Genomic DNA, 17,452 nt, shown 5'->3' with positions numbered 1-17,452 from the left:
TGTTTTCGGTATCTTGCTCTCTCTCTTCTTCTGGGACCCTCATAATCCTGATGTTGGTTCGCTTGAAGTTGTCCCAGAGGTTTCTTATACTATCTTCAAGTTTCTCTTGTTTTCTTGCTTCTGTGGAGGAGTGTCCTCTGGCTCTTTGTGTTCCACAATTTGACTTGATTCTTGCAATCTTCCATTCTGTTTTTAGGACTCTGTATAATATTTTTTATTTCAGAGAATGTATTCTTTATTTCTAATTGATCATTTATTATTTCTAGTTGATCCCTTTTCATATCTTCATAGGTCTTGTTTATTTTATCAGTCTTTTCTAGGAGATTCTTGAAAAACCTTATACGCATGGTTTTGAACTCTATATCCAGTCGCTTTTTGTCCTCCATTTCTTTCGTTTGTGATCTGTTTGTTTGTCTCGGCATTTTCACTGCTTCCCTGAGTTGGTAGGGTGAGAGGATCAGCTGTATATACGCCAGGAGACAGCCTTATTCGACTAGACTTGGAAAACTGCAAGAGCCTCTGTGCTCAGCTTGGATGGGGCAGAGTTTCAGGGTGGAGCCTACAGCCTTGGCTTCTGGTTAGCCCCGCCCTATGAGGTTCCTGAGTCTGTGTTCCTCAGTGTCCTTTGGTACTCTCTGCAAGCACCTCTGAGAGAAAGGTGCCTAGAGTTTTGCCTGCTACCAGTCTAGTCTCTCCCCCAATGAGCAGTCTAGTCTCTCCCCCAATGAGCCCGCAACTGGGGTTCAGTGCAGTTGGAAGTGGGGTTCAGTGTAGTCCAGAGCTTATGTCTCCTTCCTGGGCAATCCAGCGGCTCAATCAACAGACTGTCCTCTGCGTAAATGTGCGAGACTCGGGGGCTCTGCCTTTCGCTGCTCCCCTGAGCTTTGGCCTTACAGCCCAGATTCCCTCTGTAGAGCCTGGGGCCTGAGAGTCTCGCCCAGAACTGGTGTTCAGGGCAGTTGGAACTGGGGCTAAGCACAGTCCGGAGCTTTTATCTCCTTCCCACTAGGAAACACCAGCCAGGCACTCAGCTGCCCCTGCTCTCCACGCGCACAATGTGTCTCCGTACCTTAGGCTTTTACAGCTCCTCTGCTTTTCCTTCTGGTTTTCTCTTTCCTTCTCGTTGTAGAATTTCCAGTCAGTCAACTTTCCTGTAGTTCTGGATAATGTCCACTTTATATTTTAGTTGTATTTTTTTTTAATTTTTATTTATTGATTTTTAGGGAGGGGGAGAAGGAGAGGGAAAGGGGGAGGGAATTATATATATAATTTTTTATTTAAATCAAACTTTATTGTTCATATTATTACAAAGGTTCCTCATTTCTTCCCCCCTCCACCAGGTTCCCACCCCACTCTCCGTCCCCTCCCCACCCCCCATTGTCCTCATCCATAGGTGCACAGTTTATGTTCAGTATTTTCCCACATCCACCACTCCCCCTTTCCCTGTGAACTGTCAGTCCACACTCCTTTCGTATCTCCGACTCTACTACAATCAACAGCTAATATTGTTCCTCAGGTTTTTCAATCTCCTTTTTTTTTTTTTTTTTTTTAATTAATAAACTTTTACACTTCTAAGAATAAATTTTAAAATCTAATAATTTTAAACCTTGTTTTTTCTGCCCTGGGAATTGAGAAGCAAACTTGTTTACATGTAAACTTGCCCTTAGGCTATCAAAAGGTGTAGCCATTCAAATGTAAATGAACACAGTGTTTAAACATAGCTGCTGGTTGGAATTGGATTACCTGTTCCATTAAAATTAAGGTGTTAGCTTTAAAACCTCTTTTTGGCAAGAGACCTTAAACTTTCAGAACTTTAAATTTTTCAGATAGTCAATCAGTTACTTAGCATTTTCTCAAATCAATAATACCTCCACATGCCCAAGGATACACTTCACACAAAAGACATTTCCAAATAGATCAACCAATCAATATCATCCAGGCCCCACCCAAGGCACTCACAGATCAACACCCCAGCCCTATAATAACTCAACACATCCAGATCTAAGCCTTCATCATTTGATTCAGCAGACCCTCAAGTTCCCCCAAAAGTTTCCAGCCATGTCTGAGAGGCAGCCTTGGGGCGGGGGCAGGCGAGGAGTGAGCTGTTCCAGGCCTGGCTGCTCCGGGCCTGGCCTCTGTTGCTCTGGTCCGCTCCACAACCTGCTGCTCCGGGTCTGGCCACTGCTGCCCTTGGCCTGGCTGCTGCTGCTCTGGGCCTGGCTGCTCCTGACCTGGCCACTCCGGGCCTGGCCACTCCCGACCTGGCTGCTGCTGCTCCGGACCTGGCTGCTTCCATCCCAGCTGCTCTGGTCCTGGCTGCTCCGGGCCTGGCCACTCAGGGCCTGGCCACTCCCGGCCTGGCTGCTGCTGCTCCGGACCTGGCTGCTTCCATCCCAGCTGCTCTGGTCCTGGCCGCTCCGGGCCTGGCCACTCCCAGCCTGGCTGCTGCTGCTCCGGACCTGGCTGCTTCCATCCCAGCTGCTCTGGTCCTGGCTGCTCCGGGCCTGGCCACTCAGGGCCTGGCCACTCCCTGCCTGGCTGCTGCTGCTCTGGGCCCAGCTGCTCTGGGTCCGGCCGCTCCTGGCCTGGGTGCTCCTGGTCTGGCCACCCTGGGCTTGGCCGCCTCCGCCCCAGGCCTGGCTACCACTGCCCCAGGCCTGGCTGCTCCAGGCCTGGCTCCTGCTGCTCTGGTTCTGGCTGCTGCTGCTCCGGGCCTGGCTATCACTACCCTGGGCCTTGCCACTCTGGGCCTGGCCACCGCTGCTCCAACATTCTGTCCTTTTTTTTTTTTTTTTTTTTTTTTTTTAAGGCATTTATGTTGCAATGTTGGTTGCTGAGTTGAGTTCTGTCTTAGTCTTCGATTTTTTAAGATCATCTTTGTATTCTTTCTTAAGTGATTTTACTATCTTTTGCTATAACTTGATTTCTTCACATTGAAAACTTCTGCGGTTTCTTCCTCCTCATCCTGGAAGCTCAACAGGCTGGCCTGTGGCGCCCCTTTGTTCTCCACGGCCTCCTGTGTGGCTTCAGCCTGTTGCCGGGGTCAGTGCCGCCCAGGAAGCAGCCCCCGAGGCCTCGGCTCCATGGCCCGAGATCAGCGGTCGAGGGCCCAGCAGCACCTCTCCTCCTGGGGCCCTGTCGCCCGGCTCCTTGCCGGTGCCCGGCTGGCCGGTGTCTGGCAGCGGCTCCTGCTCCTCATCGCGTTCCTCCCGGTCTGGAGCTTTTTTCTCCTTCCTGCTCGGGGAGTCTAGCATCAGAGTCAACAGACTGTCCTCTGAGCGCAATGTGCACGACTCCGGGGGCTCCGCCTTTTGCCACTCCCCCAGGACTCCACCTCACAGCCCTGTCTCCCTCTGCTTGAGCCTGGGTCCCCAGGGTCTGGCCTAGAACTGGGGTTCAGAGCAGTCGGAACTGGGGCTCAGCACAGCCGGAGCTTTTGTTTCCTTCCCGCCAAGGCAATCCAGCATCAGAGTCAACATTCCGTCCTCTGCACGCAATGTGCGTGACTCCAGGGGCTCTGCTTTTCTCTGCTCCCCTGGGATTCCACCTCACAGCCCCGTCTCCCCCTGCCCGAACCTGGGTTCCCAGGATATAGCCCAGAACTGGGGCTCAGCGCTGCCGGTTCTGGGGTTCAGCCCAGGCCGGGGCTTTTATTTCCTTCCTGCTAGGGAACGCCAGGCAGCACCCAGCCCTCTCCTCCTCTCCGGCTGCATCCTCTCCACGCGTGTGCGGGCGCGCAGCATGTCTCCGTACCTTAGGCTTTTACAGCTCCTCTGATTTTCCTTCTGGTTTTCTCCTTGCTTCTTGTTGTAGAATTTTCAGTCAGTCGACTACCTGTAGCTCTGGGCAATGTCCATTTTATATTTTAGTTGTATTCCATTGAAATTGTTCTGTGCGGCTGCGGTTAGGTGTTTACCTGTGCAGCCATCTTGGATCCTCCTTTAGTTGTACTTTTTGAAATTGTTTTGTGAGGCTGCAGTTAGGCGGTTACCTATGTCGCCATCTTGGTTTCTCTCGTCGAGATTCCATCAAAGAGAGAGAATCTTAAAAGCAGCAAGAGAAAAGCAGTTAGTTATCTTCAAGGGAGTACCTGTACAACTGTCAGCTGACTTCTTAATAGAAACTTTGCAGGCCAGAAGGAGGGGCAAAAAATATTCAAAGTGATGAATAGTAAGAACCTACAACCAACATTACTCTACCCAGCAAAACTTCATTTAGAATTGAGGGTAAGATAAAGAGCTTCATAAGCAAGGAAAAGCTGAAGGAATTAATCATCACCAAACCAGAATTTCATGAACTGTTGAAGGGTATTCTTTAAGAAAAGGAGGAGGAAGAGGAAGAAGAGGAGAAATAAAAAATTATGAATAATAAAATGGCAACAAACACATACCTATGAACAATTGAATCTAAAAATCAAAATAAATGAAAAAATATAATGAATAAAATAAACTGGTGAATAAAATAGAACCAGAGGCATGAAAGCATGAACAGACTGACAAATCTCAACCAGAGAACTGGAATCTCCTTAACTTCCTGCCTTCTAATCTTCCAGCAGTGAGTACCATTAGGAGAGACTAACTCTCAGCTGGCAAGGGAGTTGGCTAAATAAAATTTATATTCCCAACCCCCAGGATCACTGAGAGAAATATAGATGGATAGGCTTGAAACTAAGAGACTTAAGTAACTAAGTGCTCCCTAATAGAATGTTGTTGGGCTTTTAGGTTGCTAAAGTCCTGACGACATATAAAGTTCTGTGAGTTCCTTAAAATGTCACACAGACCTAGCTGATTTGGCTCAGGGATTAGGATGTTGGCCCACGGACTGAAGGGACTCGGGTTCTATTCTGGTCAAGGGCACAGACCTTGGTTGCAGGCTCAATCCCTGGCCTCAGTCAGGGTGCATGCAGGAGGCAACCAATCAATGTGTCTCTCTCACATTGATGTTTCTCTCTGTGTGTCTCTACCTCTCTCTTCCATTATCTCTAAAAATCAATGGAAAAAATATCATCGGGTGAGGATTAACAACAACAAAATTATGCGTATCAGGTTGATATTAAGAGCCTTGATTCACATAGATACTGACTGGTATAACAAAGTTCTCACAGGTCAGATTCTCAATAAGCAAGGGCCGAGAAAGAATTGGGCCACAAATTATTTATTAGAGATTAATGTCAGTAATGCAAAGGGAGAATGATTGAGGAGAGCAATTCTCAAACATCAGAATCACCCAGAAATTACTGCTACCCACTCCCATAATATCTGATTCCGTAGTTTTGTGATTGATTGAGAATTTGCATTTTGTGATGGAATATCATATCTGAGATTTAGATTACAAAAGGCTGTGCCTTCTTTCTTTCTCGATCTTGCTTTCACTTCTCATTCTGATGGAGACTGTCATGCTTTGAACTTCCCAGTGGGTAGATCTAGGGGAGGCCCTGAGATAACAGCCAGTGAGGAACTGGGCCCCTCAGTACAACATCCTGAGAGGAACTCAATTCTACCAACATCCTCCTGAGTGAGAGAGAAGTGGATCCAGAGGAAGGCGAAAAAAATAGCGGCCTAATAAGCAGACCTGTCGTACTCCTAGTCCCAGGGCTCACAAGCCACATGTGTAAGGCATTATCCTTACCCAGAAGTTTTGACTTATGGTTAAAAACATTAGTATATCATTAAAAAATTTTTTAAGTGTTTTTCCCTATAGGCAGTGGTCGGCAAACTCAGTAGTCAACAGAGCGGCAAGCCTCGACCTAGACTCTCTGAGATAAATGTTTATTGCTTTCAATAGGTAATTGTTACACAGCAATAAATAACTAATATAGATTCTATTTGATAAACATTAACTTACCTCAACTCATATTTCACTCAAAGAAGTTAATGTGCATCTGAGAATGTTTATTCTTTACCCACTCCTGGTAGTTATTGCCCAGAAAAAAAAAAAAAAAACTTAGATGCTTGCCAAGTGATTGTGCCCTGATTTCACTTTTGAGTCTAGATATTGATCTTAAAGAAGTATAGTTTCCAATCATACTTTTCCAGTAAAAAACATGAGATTCTATTTTTACAAGCTATAGGTATATAATTAGTTCTCTACTATTCTGAAAAATAATACACTCCTGCCTCGGTAGGAACCATGGTCAATACTGGAAATAAGTATTCTGTAATAGTGATTATCAAAGCTGTGGATTTGAATAGACCCATCTATTTAATTCAACAGCCACCATATTGTGAAAGCTCAATTGGAGAACAATCAAACTGACTCATAGTTAATTTAAGAAATTATTCTCACCCAGCCGGCGTGGCACAGTGGTTGAGTGTCGATCTCTGAACCAGGAGGCCATGATTCCATGCCTGGGTTGTGAGCTCGATCCCAACCCAGGAGGGCGTGCAGGAGGCAGCTGATGGATGATTCTCTCTCATCATTAACGTTTCTCTCTCTCTCCCTTTCCCTTCCTCTCTGAAATAATTTTTTTGTAAAAAAAAGTCTCAAGCTAGTGGATACATAGAGGTTTCCTTAATTATTATTATTTAATATCTATATGTTTTATATACTTTTTGGTATGTTTAATACATTTCATAATAAAAATGAGATTAAAGAGTTAAACAAGCATTCTGCCTAATTCTGTCATTTAAGACTGGTTAGAATTCAAGTTTTAAAGGGTTACATATGGTAATCATCTTAAAAAAGAGAGTGATTTCTAAGTTTCTATGGAGTTTAACTTACTTTAATTAATTTTCCTAAAAATGTGTAGTTGCCTGTTTACTGAATCAGTTACCCAGGTCATTTAGATTTAATTAAGCCTTTGGTTTTGGATGCTAAAAGATGAAAAAACAAAAGTTAAAGAGGATCCCACAAAATCAGAAAAAGAGAAATTGCTCCTGTAATTGCCTCTTTTTTCACCCTCTAGGCTTAAACACCTGCCCACATGGATTGATGATCTGCCTTTTCTCAAATGTTCAGTCAGAACCCCAGGGAGGGACCACCTTTGACACTGGTATGAAGACCCCCCTCTGCCTCTGTTATTCATTCTGAGTTTTAACTATTACTATTAATATCTAATTACATCACTCATTGGACCAGGAATGAATGCCACCGCTTTAAAGTTTGGAATTAGATTAAACTTGCCAGTCTGTTGACATATCTGGTCTGTTTTAGAACTGGATGCCTTTAGAATTTTTGTCTATAGTGTTTTTATAAATTCACTGCCATTTTTTATTCTTTTCACAGGTTTCAGGTTTGATCCCTGGTCAGAGCACATATAAGGAACAACCTATGAATGCATCAATAAGTGGAACAATAAATCCCTGTACCTCTCTCAAAATCAATTAATTGATAAATAAATAAATTGGAACAGAAAAAAGCCCTAGAGTGTCACTTGTAGTATACTGCTTAATATCGTGTGGGAGGCATCTCACAGGAGCACACTGGAGATGAAAAGGGCTTCCCAATGCTTCTCTCCTCTCTGGTCCACAGATGTGTCTCCTATGACAGGCATGACACCACCTTGGCCACAAACCTACCCTTTCCATCCCAACACCAAACTGGCAGAGTAGAATGGATAGAGCACTGCATCTCCTTCTTAGTAAGGCATGCTAGGATGGAAAATCTCTGTTACATAATCTTCTGCATCTTTAACACAAATCAAGCCCTCAAATAAGCTGTCGCCTCTAGAAACGTTCTACCCATCAGAATAAGATATCCTCAGATGCTGCTGATAGGAATGCCATAGAAGCCTTAAAATGTTTAAATACCTTGACTAAGCAGTTCAATTTCCAGGAATTTAAGAAAATAATCTGATGTTTACAAACACAGTTTATGTATAATAGTTCACTACAGTGTTATTTTTATAATGCTTAAATTCTGGATACAAACTAAATGTCTCATAGCAAGAATTAAGGACAGAGCATCCGTATTCTGGAATTGACAATCCGGTATAGAAAAATACTTCGGGAGGTGAGTAAATGTTCACAGTACATTGTTAGGTTCAAAATGATGTTACACAAATGAACAAACAAACGCATAGACACAGAATGCTGCATGGTGGTTACCAAAGGGAAGTGCGTAGGGGGAGGATGAAGAAGGTAAAGGGATGGAACATATGGTGATGGAAGGAAACTGGACTTTGGCTGTTAAGCACACAATGATCTACCATAGATTGTGCACCTGAAACTTACATAATGTTAAATTTAACTAAATTGAAATGATGTTACAGATAGTTTCATAGGATGAGATTCCAATTACATGTGTGTGCTTGTGTGAGAGTGTGTCTATGTGCGTATAAATGTATGCATAAATGAAAATGTTAAAAGGACTATGCCAAAATGTTAACAGTGATTTTCTCAGGCGTGGATTTTTTTCCTTTTATTCTGCTTTTCTGTGTTTTTCAACCTTAAAAACTGGTATTCCTTTTTCATGAAAGAAAAGAACAGTAATTATTTTTTAAATCTAAGATCTACTTCACTAAAATGCCATCATTCTCATTTAGAATTACTCTCCTGTCATTAATTTCTGAGTGTCTATTTATTGTCTGTACCTCTGTAATATTATAGCAACTGTTAATAACAGTTTCACAGTTTTAGGATTACGAGCTTCCAATTTATCTCAGTATGGCTCTACTTAAAAAATGTTTGCTAAGTTAAATTTATCCTTCTGTTAGCCTCTGTGACCAAGTTGCAAGACAGAACAGGAGGGCATAAATGAATATCATGGCAAATATTAATACCAGAGCCAAAGTCTGATAGATTTCTTTGCAAAACAATATTATGAAGATGCAAATACCGCAGGCCAGGAAGAAATAGAAAATGTTCCCAGAAAGAAGAGGAGACATTGGGAAGCCAACTGACCATGAAGTGTTGGGGCCATCCACTAGAAGACATGTCCTGCTTCCCTCCCCAGAGAAAATCTTGAGGGGCTGGGAAGTCTTTATTTCTTTTTTTGCTCCTTCATTCCTTTTTTAGCTTTCTTTTAGTTAGTTATATTTTGGCTTCTGTACAGTGAGAAGAGTTTTTCCTTTTTCCCTAGTGCAAAGGTTGCCCCTAGTGCCTGCTTTCTGAGAGATGTAACTCCAGGAAATGAAGACTGCAGACAACAGCATACGCCCCTGAGGTGGTGACAGAGCTGGGATCCCTACTCCTGAGACATCAATAGTAAAATACCCCTGGGCAGAAAGAACTACTAAAAAAGTAATAACACTCTGCTGGCTTAGGGGAGAACAAGAGTAAGAGTAGTGAGAATTACCTGTTCCCCTTACATGAGGTTATTGTCCGCAGCCCCAGCAGAGAGAGTTGGGCACAATCAACAGTGGCAGACAACTTTCATCAAAAAGTAGACAACAACAAAAAAAGAAAAGAAAAAGAAGACATCTAAAATAATGTGCACTGAAAACCTATATAATTTTACTAATTAAGGATTTAACTTTAATTTTACTAATTAAGGATGTCACCTTAATAAATTCAATATATATATTTTTTTAAAAAGTAGACAGCTACAACTTTGAGCATCCAGTGACTGGCAGGGATAAGAGCAGCCACTTCTATGAATGGAACATAAAACTGAAAGCTGCAAATTATATTTTTTCTATTCTGGGCCTTGTTTTCCATCAAATCACATGTTTGTCAGACTTCTCTTTACTTAAAAACCAGGCAATACTTCTTTCCCACCTCAGAGGTGCCTTACAATATGCTATGCTTTGGCTACTTTCTTTTTTTTTTTTAAGAATAATCACAAATCAGCATTTTTAATTGACCACATAGGACCAGATTGACAGAGAAAGACCTATGCGTTCCAGTTGCCTTGTTCCGCTTTATGACCAAGCAGGAAGTCTCAGAGCAAACCTCCACCTCTCAGGAAGCTTACGTCAAACTGAGAACCGACATCCTGTTTAACACAGTCTGAACTTTTCTCCTCAATTCTAGATTTTCGCTATTTGAACGAATCTGTCCTGAAATTGTTTCCTATGACTATCAAAAGATTATGCATATCTGTTGTAAATGACAAATGGAATATTTCTATGACTAATGATGATAAAAGTTGATGATAAAAGTTTTTATTTCAAGTGACTATGACTCAACTTATATCCCTATTTTCTATACTTTATTCACCTTACTTCTCACGTAGGTTCTTGTTGACTACTTTCTGATTCATCAGTTATGCAGCTAACACACTAAAAACAAGCAAAGAAAACTCGCAATGGAACATCCTGGTGCTTCTCTTCAGGATATAACCATGTCATATTGAAGTGAGGGAGGTGACAGGGTGGTGATTCTGGATCTTCAAGAAACTGGCTGGGTGACTTTGTCCCTAACCTTTCTGGTTTTAGTTACCTCATCTGAAAACGAGAGGGATGGGGTAAGTGATCTTTAGCATATCCTGTGCGATTATACAATGAGGAAGTGGAGATCTTTATCTCAGATACTGTAAAGTCCTAAATTAAAAACACAAACATATTCTAAGTGTAAGCCTCAGGATAAATGTGGTTATATCTTCCTAGATGTATTGGTTACGATTCTTTATGGATGCACTTAATAGAAATCCAAATGGATTTCATTTAGATAAGAAGGTGAGTTTATCATAAAGGCAAAGAATTGTCTCACAGAACCCAGGGGCAGAAATTCAGCTGCATATGAGGAACCAGGAGGGTGAAGTCCAAAGGGCTCTTCCTCTCTGTCTCTCCCTGATTTTGTACATCTGCTTCACTCTACCTTCTCTCTATAGACCAGGTTCTTCTGTTTCCCCGGACCACAGAGTGGAAAACAATGTAAGCTCTTGAATTTAAAAGGTGTAATCCAGACCTATGAAGAGAGATGGTTCTCTCTCAGTCTGAATGCCATATTCCAAGGCTCTAATTGGCCCACTTTAGGATAGATGGAATAATCAATTGTCATCTAAGTTCCCAGTTGGGACCACTTAGATTGAACATAACAGCTTTCACCACAACCCTGAGGATGAGGAAGAGGAAAATTTCTAGAAAGGGGATATACCCCAGGTAGGTGTGGCTCAGTGGTTGAACATGAACCTAGGTAGCAAGAGGTCACGGTTCGATTCCCAGTCAGGGCATATGCCTGGGTTTTGGGCTCAATCCCAGTGAGGGGCATGCAGGAGTTCCTCTCTCCCTCCCCCTTCCTCTCTGAAATCAATAATAGAAAGCCCAATGGATGTTCTCATACTAAAATACTACTTGACACAAGCATATTGTGTGTGTGTGTTTTATTTTGAAATAATTATAAGTTCACAGGAAGTTAGTACAGAGAGGTTCCACCCAGTTCCCTCCAATGGTAGCATCTTATGTAACTGTAGCAAAATATCAAAACCAGGAAATTGACGGGTACACTCCATAAACGGTATTCAGATTTCACCACTTTCACATGCACTCATTTGTATGTGTGTATAAAAATATATGCAATTTTGTTATATCCGTATAGATTTGTGTAACCTCCACCATAATGAAGATTCAGAACTATTCCATCACTGCAAAGATCCTGTGCACAAATGCACAGCTCAATGAATTTTCATGAAGTAAATGTAGCCATGTAATTCAGTTCAAGATTCAAAATGACCACCATCTCAGAAGACCTCCTAATCTTCTCTTCAGTCATTATCCTCCTTTAAGACTGCACACATATCACACTCTGTTCTGTATCTAGCTTCTCTTCCTCAGCATTGTTTGTATCAGTCATCGCCATTGTTTTATATAATTATAGTTCACTCATTGCCAAGAGCTTAACATTTTTTACAATTTTATTAAGGTTATACAACATAGAATAAATTACACATTTTAAAAGTATACAATTTGATGAGTTTTGATATATGTATCACCCATTTGCAATACTACAATTAAGATAATAAAATATCTATTTCCTCAAAATGTTCCACGAATTTTCAAAGCTAAAAATGGGACTTGAGAAAGGTAAACATTTTAAAATTACATTGACTTCTAGATATTTTACAGAAGGTGTGTGTAGGTAATATATACTTTTCTCTGTTTTTCGGAGTACTTTAATTAGAAAAGTTTATTATTTATGTGCTATCAAAAAACAAACCTAGCTTTATAAGACCATAAATTAAATAATGATTCTAAACTGCCTCTGATAGTGGCTTCATGACTGCCAGAGATAAATGAGAAATCCTGACATGAAAGCAAAAATGAAATCTACACACACACAAATATATATGCAGGCACACATGCACATATGTGCAAAAAGGACAAACTGAACCAAGTTTCTGGACTAATTAAAAGGTATAAATACCAAACTGTAACCATAACAATGGTGTATAGAGAGCTATAGACCAAAAAAGTATTTGTTAATTTTATATCCATATAAAATTTATATATACTATTCTTTTTAATGTGCACAGTATGTATCGGGTCTAGTAATAATTAATGTCATTTTTAAACATTCGTTTAAATTTTAAACTTTAAAATCTTGCTTGGCGTTGACTTGTATTGACATAACCTTCAAACACATGGTATCTACAGAACGTGTGAAGTGCAATTAACAAGTTTTGCTTGAAAAAGTTTGTGTTTGGTTTGGTTTTTGTTGCAAAACTAGGGCTAAGAAGATGGCGGATGAAAAGATATTCGGCACTGCATGCTTTACGAGTTCCAATTAGGAAGAAAAGCAAGTGAGGCTGCAAAAAACATCTGTAGTGCTCTTGGTCAAGATGCAGTTAGCGCCAGAAAATGCCAGCGTTGGTTTGAGAAATTTCACAAGGGAAATTTTTCGTTAGATGACAAGAGTGGTCGAGGCCGTGTGTCCAATTTTGATCAAGAAGCTCTTCAAGCTCTTTTGGTGCAAAATCCTCAAATTACCCAACAAGAGCTTGCGACAACTTTAAATTGTTCACAAAAAACAATTTCCAATCAATTGTGTGCACTTGGCAAAGTCCAAAAGTTTGGAAAATGGGTTCCTCATGAGTTGACCGACAACAACCGTAATCAAAGAGTCACAATTTGCAGTTCGCTCCTCTCTTGTCAAAACCGTTTGCCGTTTTTAGAGCAAATTGTTACCGGAGATGAAGAATGGGTGCTTTATGTTAATTTGAAAAGGTGGCCTCAATGGTTGAACAAAAATGAGGCTCCGCAGCCCACGCCAAAACCTGACTTGCATGCGAAAAAAGTGATGTTGTGTGTTTGGTGGAATTTTAAAGGAATTCTTCATTATGAACTTTTACCATCTAACGAAACCATTACAAGTGCAGTGTATAGTGCCCAATTGGAAAGGTTAGCCCAAGCTTTAAGAGAAAAAGAACCCGCGCTGATTAATCGGAAGGGCGTAATTCTTCACCACGATAACGCACGACGGCATACTGCAAGAATCACTGCTGAAAAACTGCGCCAGTTGAAATGGGAAGTTCTCCCTCAACCTGCATATTCTCCTGATATTGCCCCTTCCGATTACCATTTGTTTCGTTCTTTGCAAAACTTTCTTCTTGGAAAAAAATTTAATAATGAAGAATGCCTCAAAAATGCATTGACCGAATTTTTTGCATCAAAATCACAAGAATTTTACAACAGAGGGATTAAAATGCTTCCTGAGCATTGGGCACAAGTAGTAGAAAACAACGGCAACTATATTGTTGATTAAATTTTGTTGTATTGTTTACATAAATTCAATTTAAAAAAGTCTTAGAAAACGACATTAAGTATTACTAGACCTAATAGCTGTCATAATGAAGAGCTTTTCACATTAAGTCATTTATTCACATATACTCAAAATTTATCATTAAATTCATTTAATTGACTTGGCCTGTTTAGTGGAGGGGATATAGATAATTCTGACTACTGTTTAAGAGCAAGTCAAGTGGGGATGCTAGACTGCCCTGGCGGGAAGGAGACAAAGACTCCAGGCTGGGAGGAGCGCGATGAGGAGCGGGAGCCGCAGCCGGGCGCAGGCCAGGAGCCGGGCGATAGGGCCCCCGGCGGGGAGGTGCCGCTGGGCCCTCGACCACTGAGCACGGGCCACAGAGCCGAGGCCGGGGGCTGCTTCCTGGGTGGCGCCGACCCTGGCAACAGGCTGAAGCCACGCAGGAGGCCGCGGAGAACAAAGGGGTGCCGCAGGCCAGTCTGCTGAGCTTCCAGGATGAGGAGGAAGAAACCAAAGAAGTTTTCAATGTGAAGAAATCAAGTTATAGCAAAAAGATAGTAAAATTACTTAAGAAAGAATACAAAGAAGATCTTAAAAAATCGAAGATTAAGACAGAACTCAACTCAGCAGCCAACATTGCAACATAAATGTGTTTTAAAAAAAAAAGACAGAATGTTGGAGTGGCGGTGGCCAGGCCCAGAGTGGCCAGGCCCAGGGCAGTGGCAGCCGGGCCTGGAGCAGCAGCAGCCGGACCCGGGGCAGCCAGGCCTGGGGCGGAGGCGGCCAAGCCCAGGGTGGCCAGGCCCGGAGCAGCCAGACCCGGAGCAGCAGCAGCCAGGCCCGGAGCAGCAGCAGCCAGGCCCAGAGCAGCAGCATCTAGGCCCGGAACAGCAGCAATCGGGCCCCAAGCAGCAGCGGCCAGACCCAGAGCAGCTGGTTGTGGAGCGGTCCAGAGCAACAGAGGCCAGGCCTGGAGCCGGAACAGCTCGCTCCTCGCCTGCCCCCGCCCCACGGCTGCCTCTCAGTCATGGCTGGAAACTTTTGGGGGAACTTGAGGGTCTGCTGAATCAAGCAATGAAGGCTTAGATCTGGATGTGTTGAGTTAGTATAGGGCTGGGGTGTTGATCTGTGAGTGCCTTGTGTGGGGTCTGGATGAGGTTGGTTGATCTATTTGGAGGTGTCTTTTGTGTGAAGTGTATCCTTAGGCATGTGGAGGTATTATTGATTTGAGAAAATGCTAAGTAACTGATTTACTATTTGAAAAATTTAAAGTTCTGAAAGTTTAAGGTCTCTTGCCAAAAAGAGGTTTTAAAGCTAACACCTTAATTTTAATGGAGAAAGGGGAGGACAAGCCCTTCCCACCCAGAACAGGTAATCCAATTCCAACCAGCAGCTATATTTAAACAACGTGTCCATTTACACTTGAATGACTACACCTTTTGATAGCCTAAGGGCAAGTTTACATGTAAACAAGTTTGCTTCTCAATTCCCAGGGCAGAAAAAACAAGGTTTAAAATTATTAGATTTTAAAATTTATTCTTAGAAGTGTAAAAGTTTATTAATTAAAAAAAAAAAAGAGCAAGTCAAATGGGTAAAACTGGAATTTAGTTCTTCATTTATCTTCATTTCATTACTTGGGTCATAAAGAACTATCCCCTTAGTATCATACTACTTTTGCTCTTCAGAGACAATAAATACCACACATCTGAAAAAAAAAAAAAAAAAAAGAAGAAGAAGAAAAAGAAAAAGAGAGAAAGATACTAAATGAAGTAAGTGAAAAATCTTTATATATTTTATTTTGCTCTGTTTTCTTCATATAGATGATCTGAAAGGTAATATTTTCATATAAAATATTTACTGAACTCATTGTAGGTTGGTAGTCTGGGAAAATGCTATATGAAGGGTGTAAAACTTTCTTTTTTTTTTTTTTTTTTTTTTTTTTCTATTTTGTTTACTTAATATTTCATAATAAATTATAAAATACTTTCTTTGTGTTTATTTGATTCCTATTCAAGAGAATTACTTTATATATAGTCAATGTAGGCACAGAGTTAAATTTTTTAACATTTTCTAATGGTGGTGTGCCTCGTGATTTTTTTCATGAAACAAGTGTGCCTTTGCCCAAAAAAGGTTGAAAAACACTGCTCTGGAGATAGGCAAGATATGTTGAAGATGCAGAAGAATACCTAGACATGCATACGATAAGCCAGAGGCAGACGATACATCCGGTGGGGAATTTTTCAGTTCTAAGGACAAATAAACCCTCCCTTTTTTTTTTTTTTTTTTTTTTTTTTTTTTTTTTTCAACTCAGCCTTTTATTTTTTATATATATATTTTTTAATATATTTTATTGATTTTTTTTACCCCCTCCCTCCCTCCCACACATCCCCTCCCTCCCCAGAGTTTTATGTCCATTGGTTGCACTTATATGCATGTATACAAGTCCTTCGGTTGATCTATTATCTCCCCCAGATCTTCCTCCCGTCCCCACTGTAACTTGACAGTCTACTTGTTCATATACTGTCTCTATATCTATCTTATGGTTCACCAGTTTATAATGTTCTTTATTATCCACAAATGAGTGAGGTCATGTGGTGTTTCTCTTTCATTGATTGGCTTATTTCACTCAGCATGATGTTCTCCAATTCCATCCAGGATGCTGCAAATGATGAGAAATCCTTCTTTTTTATGGCAGCATAGTATTCCATTGTGTAGATGTACCATAGTTTTTGGATCCAATCATCTGCTGACGGACACTTAGGCTGTTTCCAAATTCTGGCTATTGTAGATTGTGCTGCTATGAACATAGGGGTGCATATATCCTTTCTGATTGGTGTTTCAAGTTTCTTGGGATATATTCCTAGAAGTGGGATTACTGGGTCAAATGGGAGTTCCATTTTCAGTTTTTTGAGGAAACTCCACACTGTTCTCCACAGTGGTTGCACCAGTCTACATTCCCACCAGCAGTGCGCGAGGGTTCCTTTTTCTCCGCAACCTCGCCAACACTTGTCGTTTGTTGATTTGTTGATGTTGGCCATTCTGACAGGTGTGAGATGGTACCGCATTGTTGTTTTGATTTGCATCTCTCGGATAATTAGTGACTTTGAGCATGTTTTCATGTGCTTTTTGGCCTTCCTTCTGTCTTCTTTTGAAAATATTCTATTTAGGTCCATTGCCCATTTTTTAATTGGATCATTCATCTTCCTTTTATTTAGTTGTATAAGCTGTTTGTAGATGTTGGAGATTAAACCTTTATCAGTGGTAACATTTGCAAATATGTTCTCCCACACAGTGGGCTTTCTTGTTGTTTTGTTGATGGTTTCTTTTGCTGTAAAAAAGCTTTTTATTTTGATGTAGTCCCATTTGTTTATTTTCTCTTTAGCTTCCATTGCACTAGGGGTAGTATCAGTGAAGAAGTTTTTTTGGCATACGTCTGAGATTTTGTTGCCTGTGGATGCTTCAAGTATTTTTATGGTTTCCCGTCTGATGTTTAAGTCCTGTATCCATTTTGAGTTTATTTTTGTGTATGGTGTAAGTTGGTGATCTAGTTTCATTCTTTTGCATGTATCTGTCCAATTTTCCCAACACCATTTATTGAAGAGACTGTCTTGACTCCATTGTATATTAGTGCCTCCTTTGTCAAATATTAATTGAGCATAGTGATTTGGGTTGATATCTGGGTTCTCGATTTGATTCCATTGATCTATATGTCTGTTCTTGTGCCAGTACCAGGCTGTTTTGAGAACAGTGGCTTTGTAATACAGTTTGAAGTCTGGTATTGAGATACCTCCTACTTTACTCTTCTTTCTCAGGATTGCTGTGGCTATTCGGGGTCTTTTATTGTTCCAAATGAACTTTTGGAGAGTTCTTTC

The 17,452-nt window shown here is 41.3% G+C and overlaps 1 long non-coding RNA gene across 3 annotated transcripts in view; it reads left to right on the top strand.

The window, feature by feature from the left end:
* The window catches only part of LOC311618097, a 39,393-nt gene extending 32,089 nt beyond the window's left edge, over nucleotides 1–7,304 (top strand). For all 3 annotated transcript variants that reach the window (XR_014794230.1, XR_014794231.1, XR_014794232.1), the window contains 2 exons: nucleotides 6,905–6,991; nucleotides 7,225–7,304. This is a non-coding gene — a long non-coding RNA (uncharacterized lncRNA). The remainder of the gene's footprint in view (nucleotides 1–6,904; nucleotides 6,992–7,224) is intronic.
* Nucleotides 7,305–17,452: the final 10,148 nt, after the last annotated feature.

The sequence above is a fragment of the Pipistrellus hanaki genome, assembly GCF_964339955.1.
Source record: "Pipistrellus hanaki genome assembly, chromosome: 1".
NCBI lineage: Eukaryota > Metazoa > Chordata > Mammalia > Chiroptera > Vespertilionidae > Pipistrellus > Pipistrellus hanaki.
Note: the sequence above shows the minus strand (reverse complement) of the source record. Positions and strands in the feature narration are given on the sequence as shown.